Consider the following 15,929-nt stretch of genomic DNA (forward strand, 5'->3'; position numbering starts at 1 on the left):
TATCCAGTGCGTTGTGATTGGCCGAATGCCTCAAGCGTGTGACGGAAATGTTATGCCTCTTAACATATTGTAATGCCCTGTCCAGCCAGCAATGAGACATAAACATAAAACCCATTATAAACATGATATAAACATGATTTCTATTCGTGTCTTCTTTTGGAAGGCCAAACAAAGTAGTTTCAGTTTCTCAATGAAACAACGTCACACTCCGCAGCCTTGAGTGAGCGGAGGCGGGCGGCTTGAGAACGTAGAAAGCATATCTACTGATCCTGTCTTGTAACTTCACAATCTCAAGGTTTAAATAGTCTGTTCCTAAAATTAGCAATTTATGGCTTTGTAACATAAATTTCTGCTTTAGGCACTTTCACTCATTGTGTGAACTCATGACCTTGGCACGGTGCCATGCCCTACTCATAAAACACTGTTGCAATGGCAAAACATTCTCAATGTAATTACATTTTTATCAAGGGGACTGTAAATTACCCTTGGAGATGTTTTTAACTGTCAGTTAGAGTTTTTTTCTGGTTAAAACATTTGCTCTCCCTGACCTGAAAGCATGCAGTATTAAAGTGCTGTTATAGAGGTCTTTTTTCTGCAGTATTCAGAGGAGTCAGCTGTGGATGAGAAAGCTTTGCCACAAGATACGGCAGAGAATAACAAAAAAGAGGCCCATAGCAGTTAGCCATCCATGACAGTCAGCTGCTGCTGTGATACTGAGACCCATTCACCTCCACTTCCCTCAAACACTACGCTTCATCTTCTCCTACTAAGAGACTGAAAAAAGCCACAACCACTGAACAGAAACAGCTCTTGTGGGTCGTCATGGTTCTGACCATTACTTTGTTTATTAATAAATGATCCTAGTCTTATTGTTTAAGTTCACTGTATTCTACAGAAAATGTTTGTTTTCACAACCTCTCATTAAAAATGTAATAACTTTCCCTGCCTCTGAAATATTTTCTGCTGACGTAACCCAAGGCTGTGGAGGCAGGGAGGTAAAATATTAACCGATAACATCACAGCGTAACATGTTTCATCCCTTCACAATCCAATCTAATCCTGGTGGATAAAATCATGCCTTCATTATTTCCACTAGTAGGAAACATGTCAAATTACTGAAATTAAATGGAAAATGTCACAGTATATACTATTTATTAAAAGTTTGGCGTCAATAAGTTTTTTTTCTTCTATGTAAGAAATTAATACTTTTATACAGCAAGGTAGCATTTTATCAATCAAAAACTTTCAAATACATACTGTTCTTCTAAACTTTTTATTTGTCAACGAATCCTGAAAAATATTATGCAGCACAACTGTTTTCAACATTGATAATGATAAGAAATGCTTCTTGAGCAGCAAATCAGTGTCTTAGAATGATTTCTAAAGGATCATGTGACACTGAAGACTGGAGTAATGATGCTGAAAATTCAGCTTTAACACAGGAATAAATTATATTTTTAAATATATTCAAATAGAATTTTACAGCATTGCTATTTTTACTGTATCGCCCTTGGTTTAGCCTTCTCTCAAAAAACAGTTCAATAGGCCTAATCTTAGCGATCCCAAGCTTTTGAACAACTGTGTGTGGGGGTGGGTGTGGGTGTGTGTGTGTGTGTGTGTGTGTGTGTGTGTGTGTGTGTGTGTGCGCACATGCAATTTCTGCACAAATGCTAATCAGAATGAACAGTATCAGGATTTGACAACAGAATATTTGTACATTAGACCAGCCAAACAGACAGCACAAGCTTGCCAATCCTTGTTGGCAGGATAACCCTGAACATGAGTCAAGGATTCAGTGATGTCCTCACTATCACTGTGCAAACAACAGGAAACATGGACAGCAGATCAAATGATTCAGGGATTGTTTCTCAGACCAGCAGATATGATGATTCACTTTGTATTCAGACCTGTATTCTTTCTTTGCAAACATGTGTTCACCAACTGCGTCAATCCTCAGTACTAAATGACACTGAGTGATGTGTAGAAGGGAAAAATGCCAATTTGCCTTGTATCCCAAATTTTAAGGATGCTGAAAACAACGGTGATAAGAGATAAAACAGTACCCCTAACTGCATTTTCGGTGCTGATTTTGTGAGGAAATCTCTGGGAATTGGTTTAAATTGGTAAAAATATACCATATCAAACTGATCATACTAGTCAAGTCACCATTATTTATATAGCGCTTTTTACAATGCAGACCGTGCCAAAGCAGCTTTAAAGTATTAAACAGGAAAATTGTGTGCTGTTCTCCTCTGGCCAGACCAAACCAGCAGTTTAATTCTAGGTTGCAACAAAGTCAGATTGTGCAGAGGACTCATCTGGTTCCTGTGGTCTTGTCCTGATGGCCATTAAGGTGGCAAGGTCTTCGGAGGGGATCCGTCTCTGTGGTTCATCTAGTAAGTCATCTAATAGTACTATAATTATATGTGCTGAAAGCAGAATCAAATTAACCAAAATATTGAAGTCAATATCAGTGCTATGTTATCAACTACATCAAAGTATTCAAAACGGTTTTTGTTAATTGAAATAAGGAAAAGGAAATTACTAAAACTAAAACTAAATAGAAATACTTAAAAACTAAAAAATAACACCATTTTTTTTCCAAGGAAAAAAAGTAAATTTTTTACCTATCTACTGTAAATTTAAACTTTATTAACCCATGTGACATTTCCATGTTACATTTCATTCAAATTTGGACTTTTAAGTTAGTGTCATCTATTTTGTTGCCGTTATTGTTGCCTACAGTATTGATTTAGTATCAATACTGAGAAACCAGAGGTCCAGAATAACAGGTCATCCCAATCACAGCAGTCTGTCCTTTGGAAAAAAAAAAACCTCTGAAGGATCTTATCACCATAGCCTTTACATATTTAACGTGTGAAAGCTGATTCAAAATCTGGCACCTTCAGCCCACTTTCCAGATGACTGGTGCAAACGATGCTGGTGTTCAGAACGACCCCATCTCCTAATGTCTGCACAGTCTTATCTTTCACAGCATGGAGCATTTTTCTTGGAACATGGCTTGCAGACAACAGATGTTGTTCTTTGGACTGGGCTTCTTGGCTTGATGCCTCCTGTTGCGTGAGAAGCAAAGATAATGAATCAATCAGGTCTAGGCTAGCAGAATATTCTACGATCATCTCCTCTACCAGTTCTTTCGATGCACCAACCTCATTAAATCTGTAACAAATGTCTAATAATGCTTGAGGCAACCGTATTTGGTAGTGGTGGGTATATTTCAGCATCTAACACTTCTGGAATCGGATTCCAAACCTGCTTCAGTGTTTAAAATGGCTTGTTGTTCAATTCTGTGTAAAGATTCATAGAAGCCACACAAATATGTCTGCTCTGATGTGCCAACAGAAAAAAGACAGTGTGAAAACATGGTATCGGAGGAGGCAATGCCACTTTAGTTTAGAAGATGTTGTGTCTTGTTTTCTTGGCCGTGCACAAATGTTCAGTTGTATCTAACGATTTAGTGAGTCACAGCACAATGAATCATTTTTCTCCCCCGACCCCAGTATGGGCCCAATCTTGTTACAGGCGACAGTCCCAAATGTGTCATCAAATTCTAGGAAGACTTATAAAATCTACCAAACCAGTGGTCTCAAACTAGCAGCCTGCGTTTCATACGGCCTCTCGAGTGTTAAGAGTTTATCCTTAAACCTAGTCCATGAAAACATGTTGACTTTATGCATTCTGGTTTAGTCTTTAATGCTATCTTACAGTTTTGTTATTAAAAAGCAGCCAAATGTGAATAAAATTATCAGCTTCGAGAAAAACACAAATGTAAGAGCACCAAACAGGAAAGAACTCCGGCTGAACAGTTCATGAATGGAAGTACAAGAGTGTCCCTAATGATATGGAGAGGCATAAACTGGGTAAATGATACTGTTCATAGTTTGTATCATATTCAATAGTTAGTATTTCATGTTGTCTTCTGTTGCTATAAATATGGCGGTTTATTTGTGCTCTCTTTTGTCTGAAACTGAGCTGCAATTGAACACTGTGACTCTGAGCTATTAATACACCATTCAGTTCAAATATTCACCTCATCAGCAATGCTATTGCTTTTTATCTATTTAAGAGCATCTATGAACCTGCAAGCTGTGCTTATTGTAGAATATTTTATGTGAAAAAAATATTTTCTGAACTAAATATGGCAGTCAAAAGAATAAACACAGCTATCAAAGCACATTTTATTTAGCAATGCACAAGAAAATGTCTTCAGCTTTGTTTTCTAATAAATAAAATATTTGTTATTATGGTTATATCGTCGAATAGTTCTGTAATTAGTCCATGTGTGTTTATAGTAGTGCTGTCAAACGATTAATCGCATCCAAAATAAAGGGGTTTGTTTACATAATATATGTGTCTAAACTGTGTGTATTCATTATGTATGAATAAACACACATGCATGTATACATGTTATGTTTATGTATTTAAATATAAGAACATAAATGTATCTACATGTAAATATTTTCAAAATACATACTGTATGTGTGTATTTATATATACATAATAAATTAACACAGTACACATACATATGTTATGTAAACAAAAACTTTTATCATGGATGCAATTAATCACGATTAATCATTTGACAACACTAGTTTATAGGTAATTCATATCCTTTACTTCTTAAAAGTGGAATTTTAAAAGACATTCGACTCCATTCTTAATGACGCACAACTCGACGTAACACTGGGAGACTGATCTCGCTAGACAATCAACATGAACGTATTAGAGGCACAGATGAACTGATCCGCGTGGTAACCTCGATGAAGTCCGTGTACTGACCCTCAGAAAGATGGAGGAGTGATTCGGTTTTCCTGTCTCTGTCATTCAGAAACTACAGCATTGAGTGAGAGACAAAACATTTAAAAAAAAAAAACCATCAACAGAGGCTTGAAGATAAGTACTTCATTATTAACAAGCACCTGAGCTGGGCAGCGTGCAGTTCTATTGGCCCATGCTCACTTTTGTTCAGGCCTGGAGTGAATAATTTAACACACAGCAAAGGTTCATATATCTCTGTTTCTGCAAATAAAAAAGAAGCCGTTTATTTTCCAGGAACTTGAAGAGGGGTGAATATAATAACTCGGCTCATTATAGCAGGTTTCTATAGCACTTGTCAAGTCAGATTAGCTTAAGCTTCATTCTCCCTCACAGTCTTCACGGAGAATAATACTAAATTATTAGTGCTGTCAAACAATTAATCGCGATTAATCGCATCCAAAATAAAAGTTTTTGTTTACTCAAAATATGTGTGTGTGCTGTGTATATTATGTATATATAAAGACACACACATACAGTATATATTTTTAAAATATTTACATTTATATTTTTATATTCATATAATTTATATTATATATAAATAAATTCTATTTATAAACATTACATGTTTTTCTTAAATATATACATGCATGTTTTTGTATACATAATAAATAAACACAGTACACACATACATTATGTGAACAAAAACTTTTATTTTGGATGCGATTAATCACGATTAATCATTTGACAGCACTAAAAAGTATAAAGAGAAAATACAGAAAAGCCAGCCTTTTGACAGATCAGGTTTAATACCTGACCATATGTCAGCTAAGGATCATAAATAAAAAAAGAAAAATAAGTAAAAAACAAATACATATCCATTACATTATTATGTTTTGAAAAAGTAAATGTATACATTTTCTGCTGTATTGGTAGTAAGAGACTCCAATTTGATACCTGCGCTTTCTGACTTCTAAAGATTTGTGTGCTCAAACTTCACGAATATGTGTGGATGTGTGGATGAACTCTCAAAATGTCATTCATATCTTTCTGCAATTTATTATCAGTTATGTCTAAAGTGACTGTAAACATTTATTTGTTTAAATGGCCACACATTATTTTAAGGTCCAATTCTTACTATTTACAAACCATTAACCACGACTTTTGCATCAATAAACTCCTAATTTGCTGCTTATTAATGGTTAATACGGTAGTTGTTAAGTTTAGGTATCGGGTAGGATTAAGGATGTAGAATATGGTCATGCAGAATATGTGCTTTATAAGTACTAATAAACAGCCAATATGTTAATAATAGGCATGCTAATAAGCAACTATTTAATAGTGCGAATTGATCCCTATATTAAAATGTTACTGTTTTAATTTGATTTTTTAGCTTTCATTTTTATTTGTTCAATATCAAATTAATTTTTTGCAATCAAAATTGTATTGCCATTGCTATTAACTACTGAAAATTTGGAATAATGACAACCCTAGTTTTCAACAGAGTCCAAAGAAAACCAGCCAACCACTAAAAACTGTTCAAGGCAAATTAGTAAAGAACACCATTATTACTGTCAGAGCAAATGGCACATTCATTATGCAAACGATCCAATTGTAAAACACTACTAACTAGATTATATAAATGAATCCCAGCTATTATGAACAGACAAGAAATAAAAGCTGACCACTTATCAGTAAGAGCTGCAGATAAAGTCCAAAAGATTTATTTCCAGGAAACGATTTGACTTCATTTACACCTGTTCGGCGAGATCTGACACATCACAAAAGACACAGAAAGTTACAGAACAGCACCAAAATACCGCATGGCATGACATCGCCCCTCACCTCAAGTGTGTGCTGCATTCTCCAGAGTCATTGCCCCAAGTGGGTCCCTCCGGTCGCCAAGGAAACTCAAATCTAGCTCACGTCTCGCTCCTCCTCCCCTGTTCAGCATGTGAACCTCAGGGCTATCAATGACCTGAAACAAAAGCAGGTGGATGGAAAAACCTGTCCGTCATTGGCGCCGGAGCAGCTCACTGCCAATCATTCAGGCACGGGATTAAGTGTCAGCGAAGACACGGCGGGGCCCATGGGACAGCCGGAGCGTGTCTCAAACGAACGCTTGCCTGACTGCTCTGCATTCACACTCACTGATCTGCTCACTATAACCCCGATCCCTCGCGCTCCCCGCGGCCCGGGGCAGAGACGCAGGCATAAAGCAGTTAGATGCTAATTAAGGTGTGTTCCATCAGGAGAAAGTGGCTTGATTAATGGATGTGAGGGACAGCTCTGCGGAAAGCTGGATATTCCCCTGACACTGCACACCAAACAAACTGCCTGGCACATGATGAGACTCAGTGATGCTTGGGGGAAAAACAGCAAGAACAAGCAGAGAGCGAGAGCTCAAACGTATGTGATGGTGACTCAAGACCAATTTGAAAGTGTTTCTTTGCCAGCCAGTTCTTGTCTAAGCAGATCTGTCCTAAAGATTAACCTGCAGAGTTTGAGACAGGGTGAGTTCCCTATCAAGATTGAATTCAAAAAAAGTCTTTAAATATCATTATTTTCTCACACTCATGCTTTTCCAAACTCTTATGCTATTTGTTTTTCCAAAGAACACAAAAAAAAGACAAAATCTTACATTTTTGAGTTAAATATTCCATAGTTCAGCCAAAAAAACTGAAATTCTGTCAACAGTTACTCAGCCCCATGTTGTTCCAAACCACAAGTCTTATTTATGGTAAAGGGAAGCTCAAAAGCGCTTGCTTGCTTGATGTACCAATGAGGTTTGTTTTGACACCTCAAGCAAATATGGCTGAGCTTCTGTTTAGCATATGTGCCCAATGTATGTGTATTTATCAAAAATTATAAGTGAATGAAAGCCTAAATTAAATACGCTTATATCAAATGAAGAGTTCACGATCATGATCCCGTAATTTACTCACCCTCAAACCATCCTAGATATATACATGTCTTTCTTCTTTCAGACAAACACAATGGGAGTTAATAATATCCTAGCTCTTCCCAGTTTTTGAAGCTCCAAAAAGCACATCCATCCATCATAAAAGTAATCCACAGGACTCCAGGGGTTAATGAATGCCTTGTGAAGTGAAGTGATGGGTTTTTATGAGGAAATATCCTTATTTAAAACTTTATCATCAACTATTAAGCCAGTGATAATAGTTTCAAAAGTTTTAAATATGGATATTTTAATTTAAAAAAACACTGCTTCACTTCAGAAGGCATTCATTAACCGACTAGAGTCGTATGGATCACTTTTATGATGAATGGATGGACTTTTCATCCATTCACTGCCCTTACAAAGCTGGGAAGAGCCAGGATATTATTTAATATAACTGATTATGTTCGTCTGACAGAAGAAAGGCATAATCACCTAGGATGGCTTAAGAGTGAGTAAATTATGGGATAATTTTTCGTTTTGGGTGAACTATCCCTTCAAGCAATTGTGTCTTTTCAGAAGACTTTAACTGCCCAATTTATGTGAATTACTTATATGAACTGGAATGGACTTTCAATGGAGGGACAGAAATCCCTCGTGTGGGTGAGTAAATTACAAAATTTTAATTTTTTGATGTGAACTATCCCTCTAAATCTTCTCTCTGCCAAGAAGCTGGGCTGGAAACACAAGGGACTAGAATTGGTGAATGAGCTGGAATCAAACTCTTGTCTACTGCATGAGTACCAAAGCTTTACACACTGCTACAGCTCAGACTTGACAATAACAAGTTTCAAAAGGTTAAATCTTTTAAATATGCATGAAATTACAATAACAAACAGTGAATGTAATCTAATCCACTTATTCTATTTAGAGTGGAGAATCCGGCTGACCACATCATACAAAATACTGCAAGTGCAATAAAAGCCCAAGTAAATCAATTACATGACTGTTTTAGCAAAGCAAGGCTGCTGTTCTGTATTCCTGGATTGCTCCATTGGAAAACAAGATAAGGAGAAACACTAAGCAGACGTCGCAAGTGAAAGTCTCAAAGACAGCAGCCGGTTTCCCAGGCTCATCAGCGTGATTGATGTCAATGAAGACACACAACGCTTCTAGAGGTACAACGCTTTAATCAAGAATGTATGAAACAAATATGACCTACCTCTGGCTAAAGAAATCTCAAGTTACTCAAGAGCTGTAAAAGCTGCTCAAAGCTCAAAAGGCCTTTCAAAACTTCTCCCATTCGTCACTTAAAGACCAGACGCCCATGCTGGGCAGGCTTGCACTTCGGCTAATGGTGTCTGGCTTTTGACTAGAGGAAAGCACTGGGATCAGATTAAAACTTGAACTTCTGGAACTTCTCTAACATTATTAGGCAATCATACTGACAAACCAATGGACATGTATTTTCTAGGGCTGTCAATTTAACGTGCTAATTTACTGTGATTACTCAGAGAAAGGTAAGTAATTTATTCAATTAACCATGCCCCCAATGCATTGAATACATAAATTCCATAATAAAAACTTTTATTTTATTTAAAAAAATAATACATGTTCTAACTATTGGACCAACTCAAGCTAGTAGTAACAATTTTAAGTGAACTACAAAACTGATGAACTCCTGTAGGCCTGTAAAAGGCATTTCTAAGTAAACAATATCTGATGATAGGCATTTGTAAACAAAAACAATATATCAAATTATGAAGCATATATATATTTAATGTTTTCATCTGGCAGAACCATGTACTATCAAGGGTTTTACCAGAATGTTTAAGCCAAATGTAGATAAATGTGTCTAGTCATAATTAACTTGATTAATTAATTGCCATAATTAACTGAAACATTAATTCAATTAACTTTAATCCATCAACAGCCCTAGTATTTTCTTAATCAAGAGCGCAAAATGAGGAAACGGTAATGTGTAAATTGTGCTTCAGGCAGCTGTGGATGAGACTAGCTTTGAAAGCTCTGCTAGAGATGTGTTAGATTACATGAACAATGAATGCCAAACCGACAGCAAGACATTTGGGCTGCACATGAAGGGAACATTTAATAACGCTGCATTGAGAGGTGGACTTATTGTGATTGTGTCACGCCTCTGCATCACAGTCACCATATCACTTCAAGAAAACCCATATGGAAATTGAAGAGATCAGTTGAGATTCAAGGTTGTTTCTAACCCTTCACAATATGGACATGCAGCTTCATGCAAAAAGCGAAACGCCCAGAACATTTAAGGCACTGAGCAAATTCAGAATGCAATCATCATCGTGCCAAGGGTTCAAGCCTTTTATCTTTCAACTTTTCTTTCTTGTCGAGTGCCTTTAGCTAATGCAATATCTGAAGAGACTGAGTTTGTACATCAGTAAGAAATAAGCAAGCAATCTCACTCGCTGAAATCCACAATCTCACCGTAATGAAGTGGAACTGTTAGAGAACCTTTGACAAATCAAATTTGCAGTAATGATATGATCTAAAGGGCAGAGGTAACATATTCGAGGGAAGTAAACAACTGGGAGACTTTTTTATTTTTTAACTTGAACAAAATGGAAAGATCTGAACATCAACCCTGCACAGTTGAACACATACAGGACATTTGTGTGTATGTGTTCGTTCAAAGGCAAGGAGACGTGAAGAGGAATCAATTCTGTTTGTGTGCTGAAATGCGTGAAAGTTTAAATTGGCAAGACTTAGAAACACTTGGATATTATAAACTACTATGCGTTCAAGAAAGGGATTTTATTTCACTATTCAAGATAGCCCATCGGGCAGGGCTGTGATTCATTCTGGTAGCCTCGGGAGTCAGGCTGGTGATTTGCCCTGGTCCTCTGTGTTCTCGAAGTTAACCAAAAAAAATATGATTTACAAAAAATGTTTATTAAAATTCAATATATATATATATATATATATATATATATATATATATATATATATATATATATATATATATATATATATATATATATATATATATATTTTAAGATCAACCTTTTTTTTTTTTTTACAAATATCATACACTATCAAATTTTCACATTACACATTTTTGAGGAATCACACCAAATGTTGCTTTGCTACTACTTTACTACTAATATATACACATATATATACACATATATATACACATATATATATATACATATACATATATACATATACATATATATATACACATATACATATATATACATATACACACACATATATATATATATATATATATATATATATATATATATATATATATATATATTAGGGCTGTCAAATGATTAATCACGATTAATCACATCCAAAATAAAAAGTTTTGTTTACATAATATATGTGTGTATACTGTGTATATTTATTATGTATATATAATACACACACATGCATGTATATATTTAAGAAGAATATGTTATGTTTATATATTAAATATATTTATATATAATATAAAATATAAGAATATAAATATATAAATGTATATACATGTAAATACTTTCTAAATATATAATTTATGTGTGTGTATTTATATATACATAATAAATATACCCTGTACACATACATATATTATGTAAACAAAACTTTTATTTTGGATGTGATTAATCGTGATTAATCATTTGACAGCCCTAATATATATATATATATATATATATATATATATATATATATATATATATATATATATATATATATATATATATATATATATATATATATATATATATATAAAAATCGCAGTCAACATTTGAAGTGGATCAAAACCTTTCATCAAAGTTGTCCTAAACCTAAAACCAAAATGTGTTCTTGTCTTAGGACAACTTTGATGAACTTTTTTGATCCACTTCAAATGTTGACTACTGTATACTTCTGAGACCAAAGGGTTATTGGGTCAGTTCGGAACTGTTGAATTTTGGAAACCCCTTCCCAGTTTTTGTGTGTAATATGCATCATACAATCAGTAAACGGACCACAGCAGATTTTAAAGGAACACTCCACTTGAAAATAGGCTCTTTTTCCAACTCCCCTAGAGTTAAACAGTTGAGTTTTGCAGTATTCGAATCCATTCAGCTGATCTCCGGGTCTGGCGATAGCACTTTTAGCTTAGCATAGATTGTTTTATTTTTATTTTTTTTAAATATATTTTTCCTATTTAAAACTTGACTCTTCTGTAGCTACATTGTGTACTAAGACCAACGGAAAATGAAAAGTTGTGATTTTCTAGGGTGATATGGCTAGGAACTATACGCTCATTGCGGCGTAATAATAATGAACTTTGATATTACGCAGCGCCTGAAAATAGGCTTATTGGAAGTAGGGCTGGGTGATATGGCTGTGAGCTGTATTGGGGTTTGGTTTTTTTATTTATTTTGTTGTTGTTGATTATTGATATTTTTATGACCTATTTAAAATAAGGACCAGGAGAAAAATTTCCTAATAATTTACTCACCCCAATGCCATCCAAGATATCCATGTCTTTCTTTCTTCAGTGGAAAAGAAATTAAGTTTTTTGAGGAAACAATAGCAACCAACTGAGTTATATATGAAGAAAAAATCCTGAAATGTTTCCCTCAAAAAACTTAATTTCTTTTCCACTGAAGAAAGAAAGACATGGATATCTTGGATGGCATTGGGGGTGAATAAATGATTAGGAAATTTTCGTTTTGGGGTGAACTAATCCTTTAACCTTCCTCTGATTCATAGGTGTGATTGGCAAAGGACAAAAAAGCAGGAAAATATAAGGCGCACCTCGTCTATCATGACGCGGCGACAGCACGGGTGATTATCCGGTAGTTAGGACATCGCACAAGATTTGTGTCCACACAGAAAACATTTAATCACTGGATAGGTTTTGTTTGTTTATTTAAAGTGTGGTTTATGTCAGCTGAATGTGCGGCATGCTTTTCAGAGAAGATAAGGCAACGTTATTTTAGTACAATTCACATCCAGCGGTAATTCAGGGAAAAAATCTCAGAATGCTTCACGTGAAACTTCGGTCTTCCGACCTTTCCTCGTGTCAATTCTCAATTGATTTTGATGGTAATATCAATTTTGATTAATATGCGCGAGGAAGGGAGGGAGAGCAAGACAGTTTGAAGACTTTGAGAGTGCGCGCAGGGCCGGAGGAGGGGCTCTCTCTCTCTCTGCTCGTTCTCTCAGTAACATGTGCGGGCGCCTGTCAGAATTGGCTCAGCAGTCAGTCATCTTATCTACATCACTCACCGATCAAATAAGGCTTTCCACTTATCACTCCACGCCGGTTCTGTTACTGAAGAATCCAACACCAAAAGAAGAATCCAAAAAAATTAAAAGTTTTATCGAACGCATTTTTTATTGATATCGATTACATGTCTATCGCGATACATATCGTTATTGTTTTATTGCCCAGCCCTAATTGGAAGTAGGGATGTCAATTTGATCGTCGTTTAAATTAACGATTAATTAATTGATTAATTGTTAACCTTAATGCTGAAAAATACGTCTATTGCAGCGGCACACAGTCACCAGTATAACAGGATGTGCAAAAGCCACTCCAAAAAAAAAACCTTTCTCACTTGAATTGAAAGGGGTTTTAGTCTGAATAAAATGCTAGTAGCAGGATTATAAAATGAATAGATGTGATTAAGATTATTTGATAAAATGAAGAGAGCACGCCATATATTTGAGATCATTTTACTTTGTTGACTGTTTTCTGTCCCGGCACGGAGACCGCTGAACCCGCTTCTTTAAATGGTTTTGTGGTGCTCGTTGTTGTATTTTAAAACACAATTGCAATGTTTTCAACGGACATTATGGCAATTAAAATAAAATCATCCCAAACATAGGCCTAACTGTGGTGCGTGTGGCTGTGCTGCGCAGTCAGAGAACGACTTCCATCCCCAAGTAGGGCTCGCACACTGCTCACATCAAACATTTTTATCAGAGTATTATAACCAGTACTTAATTTGATCCTGCTTGGTTCTGTTACGGAAAATGTCAGATTTTGAATTTTTGTGTTCCGGTAGGCCTATTTGTTTTTAAAAATCCAGTATTTACAGTGCATTAGAAAGTGACAGTGCGTGCGTGCATACGAAGATAAGTGAGCGCATTTGGATGTATTTGGAGGTTATTGCTTATAAAACATGTGCCCTAGGCTAGTTAGGTCCATGCAGAAACTTGTGAACGATGCTCGGCATCACCGTTTAGTGACACCATTGAATGCTTCCGGGAAAACGTATTGTCTGTGTCAGTCACAGTGCCTTTTAATTGCTGTTCTGAATCCAACATGTATTAAATTCCAAATGTGATATAAAAGCTATAAAATAATTGGTTAGCTGGAAAATGTTACACCGCGACCACGCTTTTGGATGTCCCATAGCCCATAGCCTACGTTTATGCAGCTTTGTTCTGGTTTGCCAGTTGGTCACAAATTTCCACAAATTCAATAATATTTAGCCATTGTTTCTTTTCTTAAATCCTCACCATCGAACCCTCTAATTTCGCAGGTTTATTTTATTCTCTTTCACTTTTAATCACTGTTATCGCATCTCTTACTGTGGTAAACATGTGGGAAGGGAAATGAAAGATTTCATGAATTAAGAATTTACATTTATAAATTTGTTCGGTTTATTAATTTGTTCCCTTATTTCAGTTAAATCATGGGTTATTTAAGGAACAAATTAATGAAACAGTTGCCACAAATTAATAAGTCGTAGGAACGAATTAACAAGTTGATAGCCTTTCTGTCCTGTGACCCGCAGCCCTGCAAAGAGCACGATATGAAACAATTATCTGGGGAAAGTACTTAGTTACTACATTGCTATTGCTTTCCATGTTGAATAACTTTGTGTTGTTTCTATTTTGATGTACTTTTAAAGTTTAAATCACATTAAAAGCTTAATTTGTACATTATGAATGAATGTTGATGCATTTATATACCGTCACCGTAACGCTCAGCCGCTCGCACAATCGATCATCGATTAATCGCTGACATCCCTAACTGGAAGTTACCTAGCTGGGACTATTTTTCAGACGGACTACAGAACTACAAAAGAGTCAAGTTTTAAATAGGAAAAATATAGAAAAACTTTGGTCATTTTTGAAAGAGATGCTGACAGTCTAATCAGATTACATGATCTATGCTTATCTAAGATAAAAGTGCTACCGCCAGACCCAGAGATCGGCTGAATGGATTCGAAAACAGTAAAACTCAACTGTTTAACTCTAGGGGAGTTGGAAAATGAGCCTATTTTAAAAAAGTCAGCTTGATGAACTAATCTAGAATCAACAGTGTTGCTGTTTTCTTTCGGTCTTCTGTGAGAATTGTCTACACAAATACAGCTTCCCCCACAAAGGCCTAAATCCTGCTCTGTTGATCACCATGTAATCCCATCAGCCCCTCTGCTCCTCGGATGCTGGCAAACACGGCACTGGTCACGTGGGCTCAGGGTCAGAGATGAACCGAGGGCACACACACAGAGCAGAGGAAGGGATGGGCTGAGTCACAGAAGTAGCTGTTGTTTGTGTGACAGATTGAGTCGAGTCAGTGGCTGGGTCTGGAAGCTGTCAGCTCAATGTGTAGCAGACGTCTGATCCCAAGTTCACTCTTGCCGGCCTGTTCACTGAGCATGTGGCAACGGGCAGCTGTCTCTGAACAGCATCTGCCAAACATGGAAGGACTGACGTGAAACTAACTTAGTCATCATGATGTTTCCATGTAACCTCGACTCACCTTTTCTCACCTGTACACTCATGTAGCGTTCCAAAGGTTTCTTAACCCTATAAAGCAGTGTTTTTTTCCACGGGGCCGCACTATGGTCCAAGTGTAAGTCTCGCGGGCCGCACGCATATCATTTACATATTACGTCACCAATACAAACCAACCTGATTTATAATATTATAACCTAAATATTATGATATCTAATCGATTACATTAATTGAAATAAATAAATAATTCTACTTCAAGTGAGTTGCGGGGCAAACCGAAAATCCAGCACTCTCCTTCACTACTGATGCTGTGACTATTATTGCATCATGATACTGCAACTGTGGCATTTTCCACATTTCCTTTTTACTCCCTTAAAAACAAATTTGTCCATTCTGATGCTCAATTTTACCGAACTAATGGCTGTTGATGACTATTTGAATTGAATTCTGCGAAAGTGCGCTTGTATGTGTTCGTTAAATGCAGAACGTAATGTGAGTAGGCCTGCTCATGTCTGAAAATAATATATCAAAAACA

General features: G+C 36.1%; 1 protein-coding gene across 5 annotated transcripts in view; it reads right to left on the bottom strand.

Annotated features, from left to right (window-relative positions):
* The window catches only part of tjap1 (tight junction associated protein 1 (peripheral)), a 99,251-nt gene that overhangs the window by 51,378 nt on the left and 31,944 nt on the right, over positions 1 to 15,929 (bottom strand). Inside the window, exons 2-3 of one of the 5 annotated variants that reach the window (XM_042736352.1) lie at positions 6,622 to 6,754; positions 2,904 to 3,074 (exon numbers count right to left, since the gene is read on the bottom strand). The exons of 1 other annotated variant lie outside the window; for it this stretch is intronic. The gene's annotated coding sequence lies outside the window, so the exon portion shown is untranslated. Of the gene's footprint in view, positions 1 to 2,903; positions 3,075 to 6,461; positions 6,548 to 6,621; positions 6,755 to 15,929 lie in introns of all 5 variants that reach the window. 3 more of the 5 variants (XM_042736351.1, XM_042736353.1, XM_042736349.1) reach the window with 3 other exon arrangements.

The sequence above is a fragment of the Cyprinus carpio genome, chromosome B13, assembly GCF_018340385.1.
Source record: "Cyprinus carpio isolate SPL01 chromosome B13, ASM1834038v1, whole genome shotgun sequence".
Classification (NCBI taxonomy): domain Eukaryota; kingdom Metazoa; phylum Chordata; class Actinopteri; order Cypriniformes; family Cyprinidae; genus Cyprinus; species Cyprinus carpio.